Raw genomic sequence first — 14,122 nt, forward strand, 5'->3', positions numbered from 1 at the left:
TGCACAAACACACACACACACACCCCTCCTGCCCTGCACACACACACACACCCCTCCTGCCCTGCACACACACACCCCTCCTGCACTGCGCACACACACACACCTCCTGCACTGCGCACACACACACACCTCCTGCACTGCGCACACACACACACACCCCTCCTGCCCTGCACACACACACACACCCCTCCTGCCCTCCACACACACACACCCCTCCTGCCCTGCACAAACACACACACACACCCCTCCTGCCCTGCACACACACACACACACACCCCTCCTGCCCTGCACATACACACACACACACCCCTCCTGCCCTGCACATACACACACACACACCCCTCCTGCCCTGCACACACACACACACACACACACCCCTCCTGCCCTGCACACACACACACACACACCCCTCCTGCCCTGCACACACACACACACACACCCCTCCTGCCCTGCACACACACACACACACACCCCCCTCCTGCCCTGCACACACACACACACACACCCCTCCTGCCCTGCACACACACACACACACACACCCCTCCTGCCCTGCACACACACACACACACACACCCCTCCTGCCCTGCACACACACACACACACCCCTCCTGCCCTGCACACACACACACACACCCCTCCTGCCCTGCACACACACACACACACACCCCTCCTGCCCTGCACACACACACACACACACCCCTCCTGCCCTGCACACACACACACACACACCCCTCCTGCCCTGCACACACACACACACACCCCTCCTGCCCTGCACACACACACACACACCCCTCCAGCCCTGCACACACACACACACACCCCTCCTGCCCTGCACAAACACACACACACACACCCCTCCTGCCCTGCACACACACACACACCCCTCCTGCCCTGCACACACACACCCCTCCTGCACTGCGCACACACACACACCTCCTGCACTGCGCACACACACACACCTCCTGCACTGCGCACACACACACACACCCCTCCTGCCCTGCACACACACACACACCCCTCCTGCCCTGCACACACACACACACACACACACACACACCCGTCCTGCCCTGCACACACACACACCCCTCCTGCCCTGCACACACACACACACACACACCCCTCCTGCCCTGCACACACACACACCCCTCCTGCCCTGCACACACACCCCTCCTGCACTGCACACACGCACACACACCCCTCCTGCCCTGCACACACACACACCCCTCCTGCACTGCACACAGACACACACACACCCCTCCTGCACTGCACACACACACACCCCTCCTGCCCTGCGCACACACACCCCTCCTGCACTGCGCACACACACACACACCTCCTGTACTGCGCACGCACACACCCCTCCTGCCCTGCACACACACACACACACCCGTCCTGCCCTGCACACACACACACACACCCCTCCTGCCCTGCACACACACACACACACCCCTCCTGCCCTGCACACACACACACACACCCCTCCTGCCCTGCACACACACACACACACCCCTCCTGCCCTGCACACACACACACACACCCCTCCTGCCCTGCACACACACACACACACCCCTCCTGCCCTGCACACACACACACACACCCCTCCTGCCCTGCACACACACACACACACCCCTCCTGCCCTGCACACACACACACACACCCCTCCTGCCCTGCACACACACACACACACCCCTCCTGCCCTGCACACACACACACACACCCCTCCTGCCCTGCACACACACACACACACCCCTCCTGCCCTGCACACACACACACACACCCCTCCTGCCCTGCACACACACACACACACCCCTCCTGCCCTGCACACACACACACACACCCCTCCTGCCCTGCACACACACACACACACCCCTCCTGCCCTGCACACACACACACACACCCCTCCTGCCCTGCACACACACACACACACCCCTCCTGCCCTGCACACACACACACACACCCCTCCTGCCCTGCACACACACACACCCCTCCTGCCCTGCACACACACACACCCCTCCTGCCCTGCACACACACACACACACCCCTCCTGCCCTGCACACACACACACACACACACCCCTCCTGCCCTGCACACACACACACACACACCCCTCCTGCCCTGCACACACACACACACACACCCCTCCTGCCCTGCACACACACACACACACTCACCCCTCCTGCCCTGCACACACACACACACACACACATTCACCTCGTGCCCTGCCCCCTCACACACACACATCCACCTCGTGCCCTGCCCCCTCACACACACACATCCACCTCCTGCCCTGCCCCCACACACACACACACCCATCTGCCCTGCCCCCTCACACACACACAACCATCTGCCCTGCCCCCTCACACACACACACACACAACCATCTGCCCTGCCCCCTCACACACACACACACAACCATCTGCCCTGCCCCCTCACACACACACACACACAACCATCTGCCCTGCCCCCTCACACACACACACACTACCATCTGCCCTGCCCCCTCACACACACACACACACACACCCTCCTGCCCTGCCCCCTCACACACACACACACCCTCCAGCCCTGCACGCTCACACCCCCCTCCTGCCCTGCCCGCTCACACACACGCATACCTCTCCTGCTCTGCATACACGCACCACCTGCCCTGTGTCCATCCCCATCCTGCCCTGCGTACGCTCACACACCCCTTGCCCTGCGCATACACACCCACACACCCCTTGCCCTGCGTACACACACACACCCACCCCTTGCTCTGCGTACACACACACACCCACCCCTTGCCCTGCGTACGCACACCCACCCCTTGCCCTGCGTATACACACACCCCTTGCCCTGCGTATACACACACACACACCCCTTGACCTGCGTACACACACACACACACACCTTGCCCTGCGTACGCACACACACCCCTTGCCCTGCGTATACACACACACCCCTTGCCCTGCGTATACACACACACACACACACCCCTTGCCCTGCGTACGCACACACACCCCTTGCCCTGCGTATACACACACTCCCACCCCTTGACCTGCGTATGCACACACACACCCACCCCTTGCCCTGCGTGCGCACGCACACCCCTTGCCCAGCGTGCACACGCACACCCCTTGCCCAGCGTACACACGCACACCCCTTGCCCAGCGTACACACGCACACCCCTTGCCCAGCGTACACACGCACACCCCTTGCCCAGCGTACACACGCACACCCCTTGCCCAGCGTACACACGCACACACGCACCTCCTGCACTGCAGACATACACAACAGGCACCTCCTGCCCTGCGTTCATACACAAACACACCTCCTGCCCTGCATATCCACACATACACACACTCCTCCTTTTCTGTCCACATTTGTGAACACCCAGCCAACCCAGGACATGCAGAAACATTTTATGTCTTACACACACCCTCCCGCATGCACACCTTGTGTCCTGCACACAAGGACATGTACCCACACGTGCACATACATCCCTCTCACGTGCATTCACAGAACCGGCACAAGCACGGTCCACCCCAACCCTCCCACCGACCTACCCACCAACACAAACACACACTGAACTACTCTCCTCTACACTCTATCACAACAGGCAGGATTAATCCTGTCCTGATTCAAGCCACAGGGAGACCAGTGACTGTCGTACTGCAGATCGGAATTCCCTATTCATGTCCCATCTCTCCGGCTCCCAAATGTCAGGCCTAAATTACCGTGCAGAAGCATGCACTCCCACAGCCAGCTTCCACGTACAATCAGTGGGTGGGCACCGCTGTCATCATGAACACAGGCAACCAGGCTGCAGCTTTCAAACTGCTTCAGTCACCCTGTGCCCAGCTCACACCAGCTTTACCTGGGTCCCAACAGCTGGTACTGGGGAGGGGGTGGGGAGCAATAGCACAACAGGATCACAGGAGCGTGAGCTGGGGAGGAAAGGGGATTAGAGATGGGAGGTGCAGGGTGCGGAGGAGGTGAATGGGAGAGTGTAAATGTGGGCTGTGTGGAGGATTCCAGTCCCCTTTCCAGCTGGACAGCTCAGTGACTCTTCTACCGGTTGATTCAGAAACCGATAAGAGAGGGAAAGGGGCAGGAGGACATGAAGAAAGGATGTGGGAATGTGCACAGAGCGTTCCCAGAGAGGGTGCGTGAGCCTCAGAATTCCCCAAAACAGCATCCCGCCAAACAACCCCCGCACAAGCGTCTGCAACCTCCATCCGTACAACATGACAAAGGACCGGGAAACAGCCTTCAGTCATCCAGTCCCAGCAGTCAGGGGTGACACCATCACTGCTTCACCGTTACAGCTCTCCCAACACCCCAAGCTGATAACACAGCCCAGGCACCCCTCTCAACCCACTCACCCTGGCACCAGCAGCCTCACGGAGCAGTCAGCGTCCTCTCTGTGTCAGGATGCAGTCCACAAACAGTCTGCAAGCCGCCTGTCTCCCCGAGGCACTGCGCATAAAGGAGCACTTGTTCCCCACAGCCCGGCCCCCCTCTCTCTCTCTCTCAGCCCGACTCACTGGAAAGCTCCACGCTCCAATGAGTGACAGGCAGGAGAAGCAACAGAGGATCTGCAAGGGAAGGCGAGTTACTCACAAGAAACCTGGAGAGCGGAATCCGGGGGGTGGGCTGGAGGATCCAGTCTCAGGGAAGAAAAGCAGCCGGAACCTGAGAACAACATTAAAACCGGGCTCTGGCTGGAATGTGACAAGTGGGCAGCAGCATGGCTAATGATTAACAGAGCACGACAGAAAGGGACAGAGTGTGCACGCAGCAGCATTCACTGGCGAAAAGGTCAGTACAGGGGGAAAATATGGGAAAGACACAGAACTGAAGGGCTCATTATCTGAAGGCATGCCGTGCTCATAAGACGGCAGATGAACTGAGAGCACGCCAACAAACATTATAACCAACACAGAGACATGTCTGCCAAGTGGCCGTGGTGGGGTCCCAGTTATCCAAGGGCATTTGACCTCGCAGGAAGAACGGGAATGCAACAAAAGCAAAATATTGCAGATACGGAGATCTGAAATATTAACGTGAAGTGGTGTAAAACCTCAGCAGGTCTGGCAGCCCCATCGAGAGAGAGACAGAGAGGCGCAGTTCATGTTTTGAGTCCAGCATAAGTCAAAGAAAAGTCGTATTGAAATTTAAACACTAACCTTATTTCGGTTTCCACAGACTCTTCCAGACTGCTGTGTTTCCACAGGAAAGGGATAGGATCTGGGACAGCTCTACTGATCACCCACAAGTTCAGCACAGAAGGAACAATAATCTTGACAAAAATTTAACAGCAGCAGAGTTGGTCTTCAAACGATATGCCTTGGCATATCCCCCACTCAATCATTACCATCAAGCCAGGGATCAACCCTGGTTCAACGGAGAATGCAGCAGGGCACACCAAAAACAACATAAGGCATACCTAAAAATGAGGTGTCAACCTGAAGAAACCACCAAACAGGACTGCTTACATGCCACACAGTATAAACAGCAAGTGACTGACAGAGCTAAGCAATCCCACAACCAACAGATCAGATCTAAGCTCTGCAGTCCTGCCACATCCAGTCCCGATTGGTGCTGGACAATTAAACAACTCACTGGAGGAGGAGGCTCCACAGATATCCCCATCCTCAACGACGGAAAATGAATGATGGACATTTTCAACCTCTCCCTGCAGCAGGCCACTGTCCCTGCCTGTTTCAGGATGGCCAACATCATCCCTGTGCCTCACGCAGCATGTCTCAATGGCCCTAACTTCGGTGGTCATGAAGTGCTTTGAAAGGCTGGTTATGGCAGTAATCAACTCCAGCCTCCCCACTACTCTTGACCCACTCCAATTTGCCTATCGGACCAACAGATCCACATCAGATGCCATATCACCTGCTCTTCACTCCTCCCTAGAAGATCTTGACACCAAGAACAGCTCCGTAAGAATCCTACTCATTGACTACAGTTCAGCCTTCAACACTCCTATCCCCTGGTTACTAAACTTAGTGATCTCGGATTAGGCCCCACTCTCTGCAACTGGACCCTCAGTTTCCTGACCCACAGGCCACAATCAGTGAAGATTGGGGACGATATTTCATCCTCACTAACATCAACACTGGAGTCCGCCCCCCAACCCCCCAGGGGTGTGTACTTAGCCCCATACTGTACTCACTGTATACCCATGACGGTGTCTCCAAATACCAGACCAATGCCATTGACAAGTTCACTGATGATACCACTATAATCGGTCGAATCTCAGATGGCAATGAAACAGACGACAGATGGGAGATGGAAAACCTGGAAAAATGGTGCACTGAGAACAACCGAGCTCTCAATGCTGGCAAAACCAAGGACCTCATTACTGACTTTCACCGGGATGTTACTCATGCCTCCCTAACAGCACAGAGGTGGAACGAGTGGAGAGTGTCAAGCTCCTGGGAGTGGTCATCCACAACAAGCTTTCTTGGACTCTTCACGTGGACGCATTGGTTACAAAGGCCCAATAATGTCTCTTCTTCCTCAGGCAGCTGAGAAAATTTGGCATGATGGTGAATACTGTTGCCAACTTTTATAGGTGTGCCATCTAGAACATTCTGTCTGGATGTATCACTACCTGGTATGGCAACTGTACCATTCAAGATCGGAGACGGTTAGAGAGAGTGGTGAACTCAGCCCGAACAATCACAAAGGCCAACCTCCCGTCTACAGAATCCATCTACCAGGCCCACTGTCAAGGAAAGGCTGCCAGCATTCTCAAAGATCCATCCCACCCTGGCAATGTTTTTCTACAACCTCTACCATCAGGGAGAAGGTACAGAAACCTGAACACATGCACCAGCCGGTTTCGAAACAGTTTCTACCCTACTGTTGTTAGAATACTGAATGGGCTCACAAACTCTTAACATTCGCCTGTCCCTGTGTTTTTGTTTTTGCCGCTGGTTACCTATTAGTTACTTACCTACGCTACTTGACTCTGTGATCTGCCTGCACTACTTGCAAGGCAAAGCTTGTCACTGTGCCTCGGTACATGTATCAATAATTCAATTCAATTCGAAGAGCCCAGCAAATAGTTAAAAAGTCCTGGCTGAAGCGTTCACAGTAATCTCGAGCCAGAAGTGCCAAGTGGATGATTCATCTCAGCTCTCTTCAATGGCACAAGCGTCACAGATGGCAGTCCTCAGTCAATTTGATTCGCTGTACGTGATGTGAAGGAATGTTTAAATGTTCGACGGCTCAAACAGTTTGGGCCCCGACAACATTCTAGCAATAGACTTGTGCCCCAGAACTTATCGCTCCCCTCACTGTTCCAGTACAGTTACAACATGTGGAAAATTGTCCAGGTATGCCCTGCACACAAAAACAAGACAAATCCAACCCAGCCAATTACACCCCCGTTTCCACCCCCCCACCCATCAACTATCCATTTAATGATGTGGCTACAAGACCAGGTCAGAGATTGGGAAACTGCAACAGGTAACTCACCTCCTTACTCCCTAAAGCTTGTGCACCGTCTACAAGGCACATGTCAGGAGGGTGAGAGAAAACTCCCCAAGATGAGTGCAGCTCCAAAAACATTTGGGAACCTGGACACCATACAGAACAAAGCAGCTCGCTTGATGGGTATCACACAATGATGGAATTTTACAGCACAGGAGGAGACCATTCGGCACATCGAGCCTGCACCACCTCTCGAAAGAGCAACCCCACTCTGCAGCCCGATCTCCACAGCTCTCTGACCTCACCATTTTCAAACCACCTCTGGAATACACCTCCACTGCTCTCCCAACCAGCACCTTCCAAATCCTAACAATTCTGAGTAGAGTCATAGAGATGTACAGCACGGAAACAGACCCTTCGGTCCAGCTTATCTATGCTGACCAGATATCCCAACCCAAACTAGTCCCACCTGCCAGCACCTGGCACATATCCCTCCAAACCCTTCCTATTCATCTACCCAACCAAATGCCTTTTAAATGTTGCAATTGTACCAGCCTCCACCACTTCCTCTGGCAGCTCATTCCACACACATACCATCCTCTGCGTGAAAAAGTTGCCCCTTAGGTCTCTTTTATATCTTTCCCCTCTCACCCTAAACCTATGCTCTCTAGGTCTGGTCTCCCCCACCCCAGGGAAAAGACTTTGTCTATTTACCCTATCCCTGCCCCTCATAATTTTGTAAACCTCTATAAGGTCACCCCTCAGCCTCCGATGCTCCAGGGAAAACTGCCCCAGCCTGTTCAACCTCTCCCTATAGCTCAAATCCTCTAACCCTGGCAAGATCCTTGTAAATCTTTTCTGAACCCTTTCAAGTTTCACAACATCTTTTCGATAGGAAGGAGACCAGAATTGCACCAAATATTCCAACAGTGGCCTAACCAATGTCCTGCACAGCCGCGACATGACCTCCCAACTCCTGTACTCAATACTCTGACCGATAAAGGAAAGCATACCAAATGCCTTCTTCACTATCCTATCTACCTGCGACTCCACTTTCAAAGAGCTATGAACCTGCACTCCAAGGTCCCTTTGTTCAGCAACACTCCCTAGGACCTTACCATTTTTGTTTCTCTCCTTACATGACACTTCACTGAGCTAACACACTAAACATCAAACCCTGGAGTCATCACAAAAATTAAACGTTTTAAAAAGAATGCAGCATTTCCTATTTTACCTGATGTTTAGACTCAGGTTGACAGAAAACATGGACCAGATTACTGAACTTAATATTTGTTAGAAGCAACTAACTACAGACAAACAATTATGAACAGTGAGCATACAACTCCATTATTTCCTTCCAGTGGTTCGATGGCTTCTGTCCAAACATTTCTGTCTCAGGATTCTCACTAATCCTGGTCGCAAGTCCTTTCCCATGCCCCTTTTTGCTTGTCTAATTCCTTACCAAGCTCCTTCCTGTACTTCCTGTATTCCTCGAAGGCTGCAGCTGAAATTCTCCCTTTGGACTTGCTAAAAGCCCCACTCTTCCTCCTCATCCAGTGCAGCATTGTCCTGCACATCTAGGGTTCTCTGAAATTATTGTTCCTACATTTCACTTTAAAAGGGTATATGTTGGACCTTTAATCTCTGCTGTAGAGATACCCACAAAGTTCTGAGTCTACTGCTACCACATTCTCTTGTATTTTAATAAAATCTGCCTTCTCCCATCCAAAGTCACCTATTGCAGGCCACCTTTTCCCTTGTCCAGAACAAATTTGACCATGCTGTGGTGGCTACCACCTAGATGTTCCCACAATGCCAGCTTCTTTCCCACGATCCAGATCCAGCATTGCACTGTCCCTTGTTGGGCCTTTGACTTATTGATACAAAAAACTCCCCTGGATACATTTCAAGAAATCCATCCTCTCTTAACACTACGACTATCCCAATTTATGCTGGGAAAGTTGAAATCCCCTTGTATATAACTCGAATACAGCTCTGTGAAAGGTTTACATTTTTGCTCCTGTATTTCCTACTGCCTGTTTTGGGGCCTATAATACACACCCAGTAAAGTAGCTACCCTTTTAACATTCCTGAATTCTACCCACAAAATCTGGTTTCCCTTCCAAGATATTATTGTTCCTTCTTGCAGCAATTGACCATCATCCTTGCTATACCCTCCACTGTCCTGCCTAAATATCCAATACCTTGGAAGGTTGAGTTACCAGTCCAGGCCTTCCCTCAACCGTGTTTCTGTGATGCTAACAATATGATATTTCCATGTGTCAGTCTACACCATTAACTCATCTGGCTTACCGATTAAACTCTTTGTATTAAAGACCATCCAGCCTTGCCTTACTTTTTCAACACTCAACATAGCTGAACTCACTGTGCCTTGCTTCCTTTGCTGTAGCAGTGTGTCTCTGTTACATCCATACTCTTGGTCCCCATCTCCCTGCCAAACAGCACTAGCAAACCTACCGGCAAGGATGTTGACTTCAATGTGGTTCAGGTGCAGACCATCTCATTTGTACACATCCCATCTCCCCCAAGTGATCTATAACCCTCCTGCTTGTACCAGCTCTTGAGCTGAGCATTAATTTGTCCTATTTCCCTGTTTAGCACTCGAGAGCACAAGTGAGATTACAACCATCGAGGTCTTGCTTTTTAATCGATTGCCTAACTCCCTGAATTCTTGATGCAAGACCTTATTCCTCACTTTGTCCGTATCACTGGCACCAACATGCCCCATGACCTATAACCCATCACCCATTCCTTGCAGAATGTCATTCAGTGACACCCTGGACTCTGGCACCAGGAAAGCAACACAGTATCCTGAAGTCATATCTTTGCCACAGAAACACCTGTCTGCTCCCCAAGAATCCTCAATCAATGATGCTCTTCCTTTCTTCTCCCCCGACCGCGTACAGTCAAGCTGCTTGTGGTGCCAGAAGCTTGGCTCTGACAGCATTCCTCTGAAGCACCAGCACTCACATCACAGTGGCTCAGTGCTGCCTACAGCGCTAGGGACCCAGGTCCAATTCCAGCCTCAGGCGACTGTCTGTGTGGAGTTTGCACATTCTCCACGTGTCTGCGTGGGTTTCCTCCGGGTGCTCCGGTTTCCTCCCACAGTCACAAAGATGTGCAGGTCAGGTGAATTGATTAGATTACTTACAGTGTGGAAACAGGCCCTTCGGCCCAACAAGTCCACACCAACCTGCCAAAGCGCAACCCACCCATACCCCTACATTTACCCCTTACCTAACACTAAGGGCAATTTAGCATGGCCAATTCAGCTGACCCGCACATCTTTGTGACTGTGGGAGGAAACCGGAGCACCCGGAGGAAACCCACGCAGACACGGGGAGAACGTGCAAACTCCACACAGTCAGTCACCTGAGTCGGGTCTCAGGCGCTGTGAGGCAGCAATGCTAACCACTGTGCCACCGTGCCCCCCAATTGGCCACACTAAATTACCCATAGTGTTAGTCAAGGGTAAATGTCAAGAAATGGGTTGGGGTGGGTTATTCTTCGGAGGGTCGGTGTGGACTTGTCGGTCCAAATGGCTGTTTCCACACCGTAGGGAATCTACAGCTTCCAAAATGGAATACTGGCTCATGGGTGGGATCCCAGGGACTCCTGCACTACCTGCCTACTCTGTCTGGTGGTTTCCCATTGTCTTCTTTTCTCTCGTCCCTTGAGTTGCGGTGTGACCACCTCTCTAAACATGCTATCCACAAAACTCTCAGCCTTGTGGATGTGCCACAGTGCCCCCCAGAAACTCCTGCCATTGCTGCTCTGCCATCTTCCCTGCTTGGCTTCCCCTCCAACCAGCTCAGTCCAGCTCCTCCCACGTGGCTTAGTAGTTATCTTTGCTTAATTGTAATAATGTTACATCTGATTCCAGTTTCTCCATCTCAGACTGCGGGGTGAATTCCATTATATTATAGTCACTGTCCTTAAGCCTTTACCTTAAGCTCCCCAATCAAGTTTGCCTCATGACACATCAAATGGCCTGTTCCCTGCTGGGCTACACCCAAAGCTGCTCCAAAGACCATCTCATACATATTCCACAAATTCCTTTTCCTAGGGTCTGCCACCAACTTGGTTTTCCTAGCCCACTGGCAGATTGAAGTCTCCCATGATTTGGTAACAATGTCTTTCTTACACGCCCTTTCTATCTCCCGATTTATTTTCTTCCCCAAATTGCAGAATTGTATTTGCAGATACATTCTATTTTGCTCAAAAAACACACAATCTGCAGGCAGTCAATCCAGATGACATTTTATAAATTCCTACTTTGGAAATAGAACCAGTAAGAATCAAGGTTGGAACACAGATGTCGTTTTTTTTATTAAACTTAAAGTTTTCTCAGGGATGTGACTTGAAAGGAGTTCTGCACTTTACATATTAATGCATCAAAAACTGCAACCCATTCTAAAGGATGAAAGGCTTAACAGCAATCTAGGTTTGTTCAATATATTGTTTCAGTTGCATGACACGATGGTCTTATGCTATAAATTCTGTGTCTTATAATCCTGCCCAGCTCGCTGCCTGATGAAGTGCTCCAAAAGCTAGTACTTCCAAATAAATCTTTTGGACTATAACCTGGTGTTGGGTGATTTTTAACTCGGTTAGGTGAATTAGCCATGGGAATTCAGGGTAACGGGGATCGAGCCGGGTGGGGGGAGGTTCTGGCTGGGATGCTGTTCAGAGGGTCTTCTAAAACAAAACTTAGATCCTAGCTCTGATCCCCTCAAAGCCACATCTCTCTGATACCCACAATACCATACCCTCCCATTTCAATCTACTCTGTTTCATGTTTTGCATGCACCTAAGCACAAATGAATGATTTATTTGCTGTATACAATGAAATACAATAAAACAAAATGAAAATCTTTCATTTGTCGCCATTTTGATAGTTTAAGGACAAGAGAAAAGAAGAAAAGATATAGCTTAAAAGAAGTGGCTGCAGACATAGACAATGCATTGGTCAGAATCTTCTGAAATTCCCTAAATTCTAGACAGCTTTGAGCAGTTTGACAAACCCGAACTGTGACACGCCTATTAAAGAAAGGAATGAGACAGAAAGCAGAAAACTGTCAATTGGTCAGCCGAATCTCCAGCATTAGGAAAGTGCGAAAATTCACGGAAGGATATTGCACCAGTAAACTTTAAAAATCCTCATTCAAATCAGGCAAGGCCCATACTGTTTTGTGAAAGGGATTTAGTGTTTGACAAATTTATTAGTGTTCTTTGATGATGTGATAAGTGAGGTGGTTTAAGTGGAACTTGTAGATGTTGTGTATTTGGATTTCCAAAAGGCATTCCATTAGATGCTAGGTAAATGGCTAATATGTAATACTCATGGGGGGGGGTGATTTATCAGCATGAATAGAGAACTAGCTAACTTACAGGATCAGAGTCAGGGTAAATGGATAATTTTCAGAATGACAAAACTGGAACCACTGCAGTATTGCAGAAATCAGTGTGAGTCTTCAATGGGATATGGATAGTATAAGTTACTGGGTGAAAGTCTAACAGATGGAGGCTGACAAAAATTCATGACTGAAGGGGAAAATGAGAAGTCATTCACTTTGATAGGAAGTCAGGAAGGGCAGAATATAATTCCATTGAAAATGACAGTTTGCAGATAACACTAAGTAGAGAGGCAGAGAAGGTGCTTAAACTCTGCTAAGATTTACCATCTGAGGGCGACTTCAGTCCCCCTCTCTGTGCAAACTCAGTCAGCCTCACCTTCATTGTGTGTTCCTCATTTCCCCCTCACTTTCTGTTGCTCACAAGAAAATGTTCTGGGGACCAAGGTTCAAATTCATAAATATCTGGAATCTAATGACTACTATGATACCATTGTTGAGTGTGAGAAAAACCCATGTGGTCCACTAATGCCTTTTGGGGAAAGTAGCCTACCTTCCTTACCTGGCCTGGCCTCCAGACCAACAGACTCTCTCGGTAATCACGGATGGGCAATAAGTGCTGCCCAGCCATGCCCTCGTCCCGTGAAGGATTTAAAACAAACCTGACAACCTCAGTCACCCTCACTGTGCATCCTATTTCTCCTTACCCTGACTGTACACCATGTCCAGTGTTACACCTTCACTTTTCCCTGGCCCCTCTAACAAAGCCACACTTTTTACCCCAGTCCCTCAGCATAACCCACCTCTAGACTTTGACCTTTCCGCCGGGCCAAGCCCTCCAGCCCTCACTCCCCGTCCAAGCCCCGTCACCCGACTCACCGACTCTCCCGAACCACAGCTGCCCGCCCGCCGCCGCCCCTAACTCTCAGTCTCGGAGCGCACTCACCGGCTCCGGCCTTCAGCTCAGCTCAGCTCAGCCCAGCCCAGCCCAGGCCAGGCCAGTCCGGTTCACAGTGCAGCCCAGTCCACTCCGGCCCCTGCTCCAGTCCAGTCCAGGCGGACCCGCTCCCGGCTCACTGTGAAGGGGAGTGCACAGCGGCCGCGACTGGACTAGATCAGCAACACTTAATAACTCAGAGGGTGTGCCTCTCAGTCTCACTCAGCCCCTTCACACTGGATAGCCCAGAGTCTGTCGCTGCCCCCTGGACTCCTTCAAACCATATACCACAGAGAGGGCATGTCCAGCAGCACTGAACGACTGTAACCCAGAGGTCAATCCCACCGCTGAACCCCTTGGCACTGAGTAACCGAGAGAG

General features: G+C 51.3%; 1 protein-coding gene across 3 annotated transcripts in view; it reads right to left on the bottom strand.

The window, feature by feature from the left end:
* pacsin3 (protein kinase C and casein kinase substrate in neurons 3) overlaps window positions 1-13,888 on the bottom strand; it is a 165,948-nt gene extending 152,060 nt beyond the window's left edge. The window contains exon 1 of one of the 3 annotated variants that reach the window (XM_060838361.1): window positions 13,753-13,888. The gene's annotated coding sequence lies outside the window, so the exon portion shown is untranslated. Of the gene's footprint in view, window positions 1-4,364; window positions 4,405-4,602; window positions 4,632-13,752 lie in introns of those variants that run through there. The other 2 variants (XM_060838363.1, XM_060838360.1) reach the window with 2 other exon arrangements.
* Between the last annotated feature and the right edge of the window lie 234 nt (window positions 13,889-14,122).

This window comes from Hemiscyllium ocellatum, chromosome 18, assembly GCF_020745735.1.
Source record: "Hemiscyllium ocellatum isolate sHemOce1 chromosome 18, sHemOce1.pat.X.cur, whole genome shotgun sequence".
In the NCBI taxonomy this organism is placed as follows: domain Eukaryota; kingdom Metazoa; phylum Chordata; class Chondrichthyes; order Orectolobiformes; family Hemiscylliidae; genus Hemiscyllium; species Hemiscyllium ocellatum.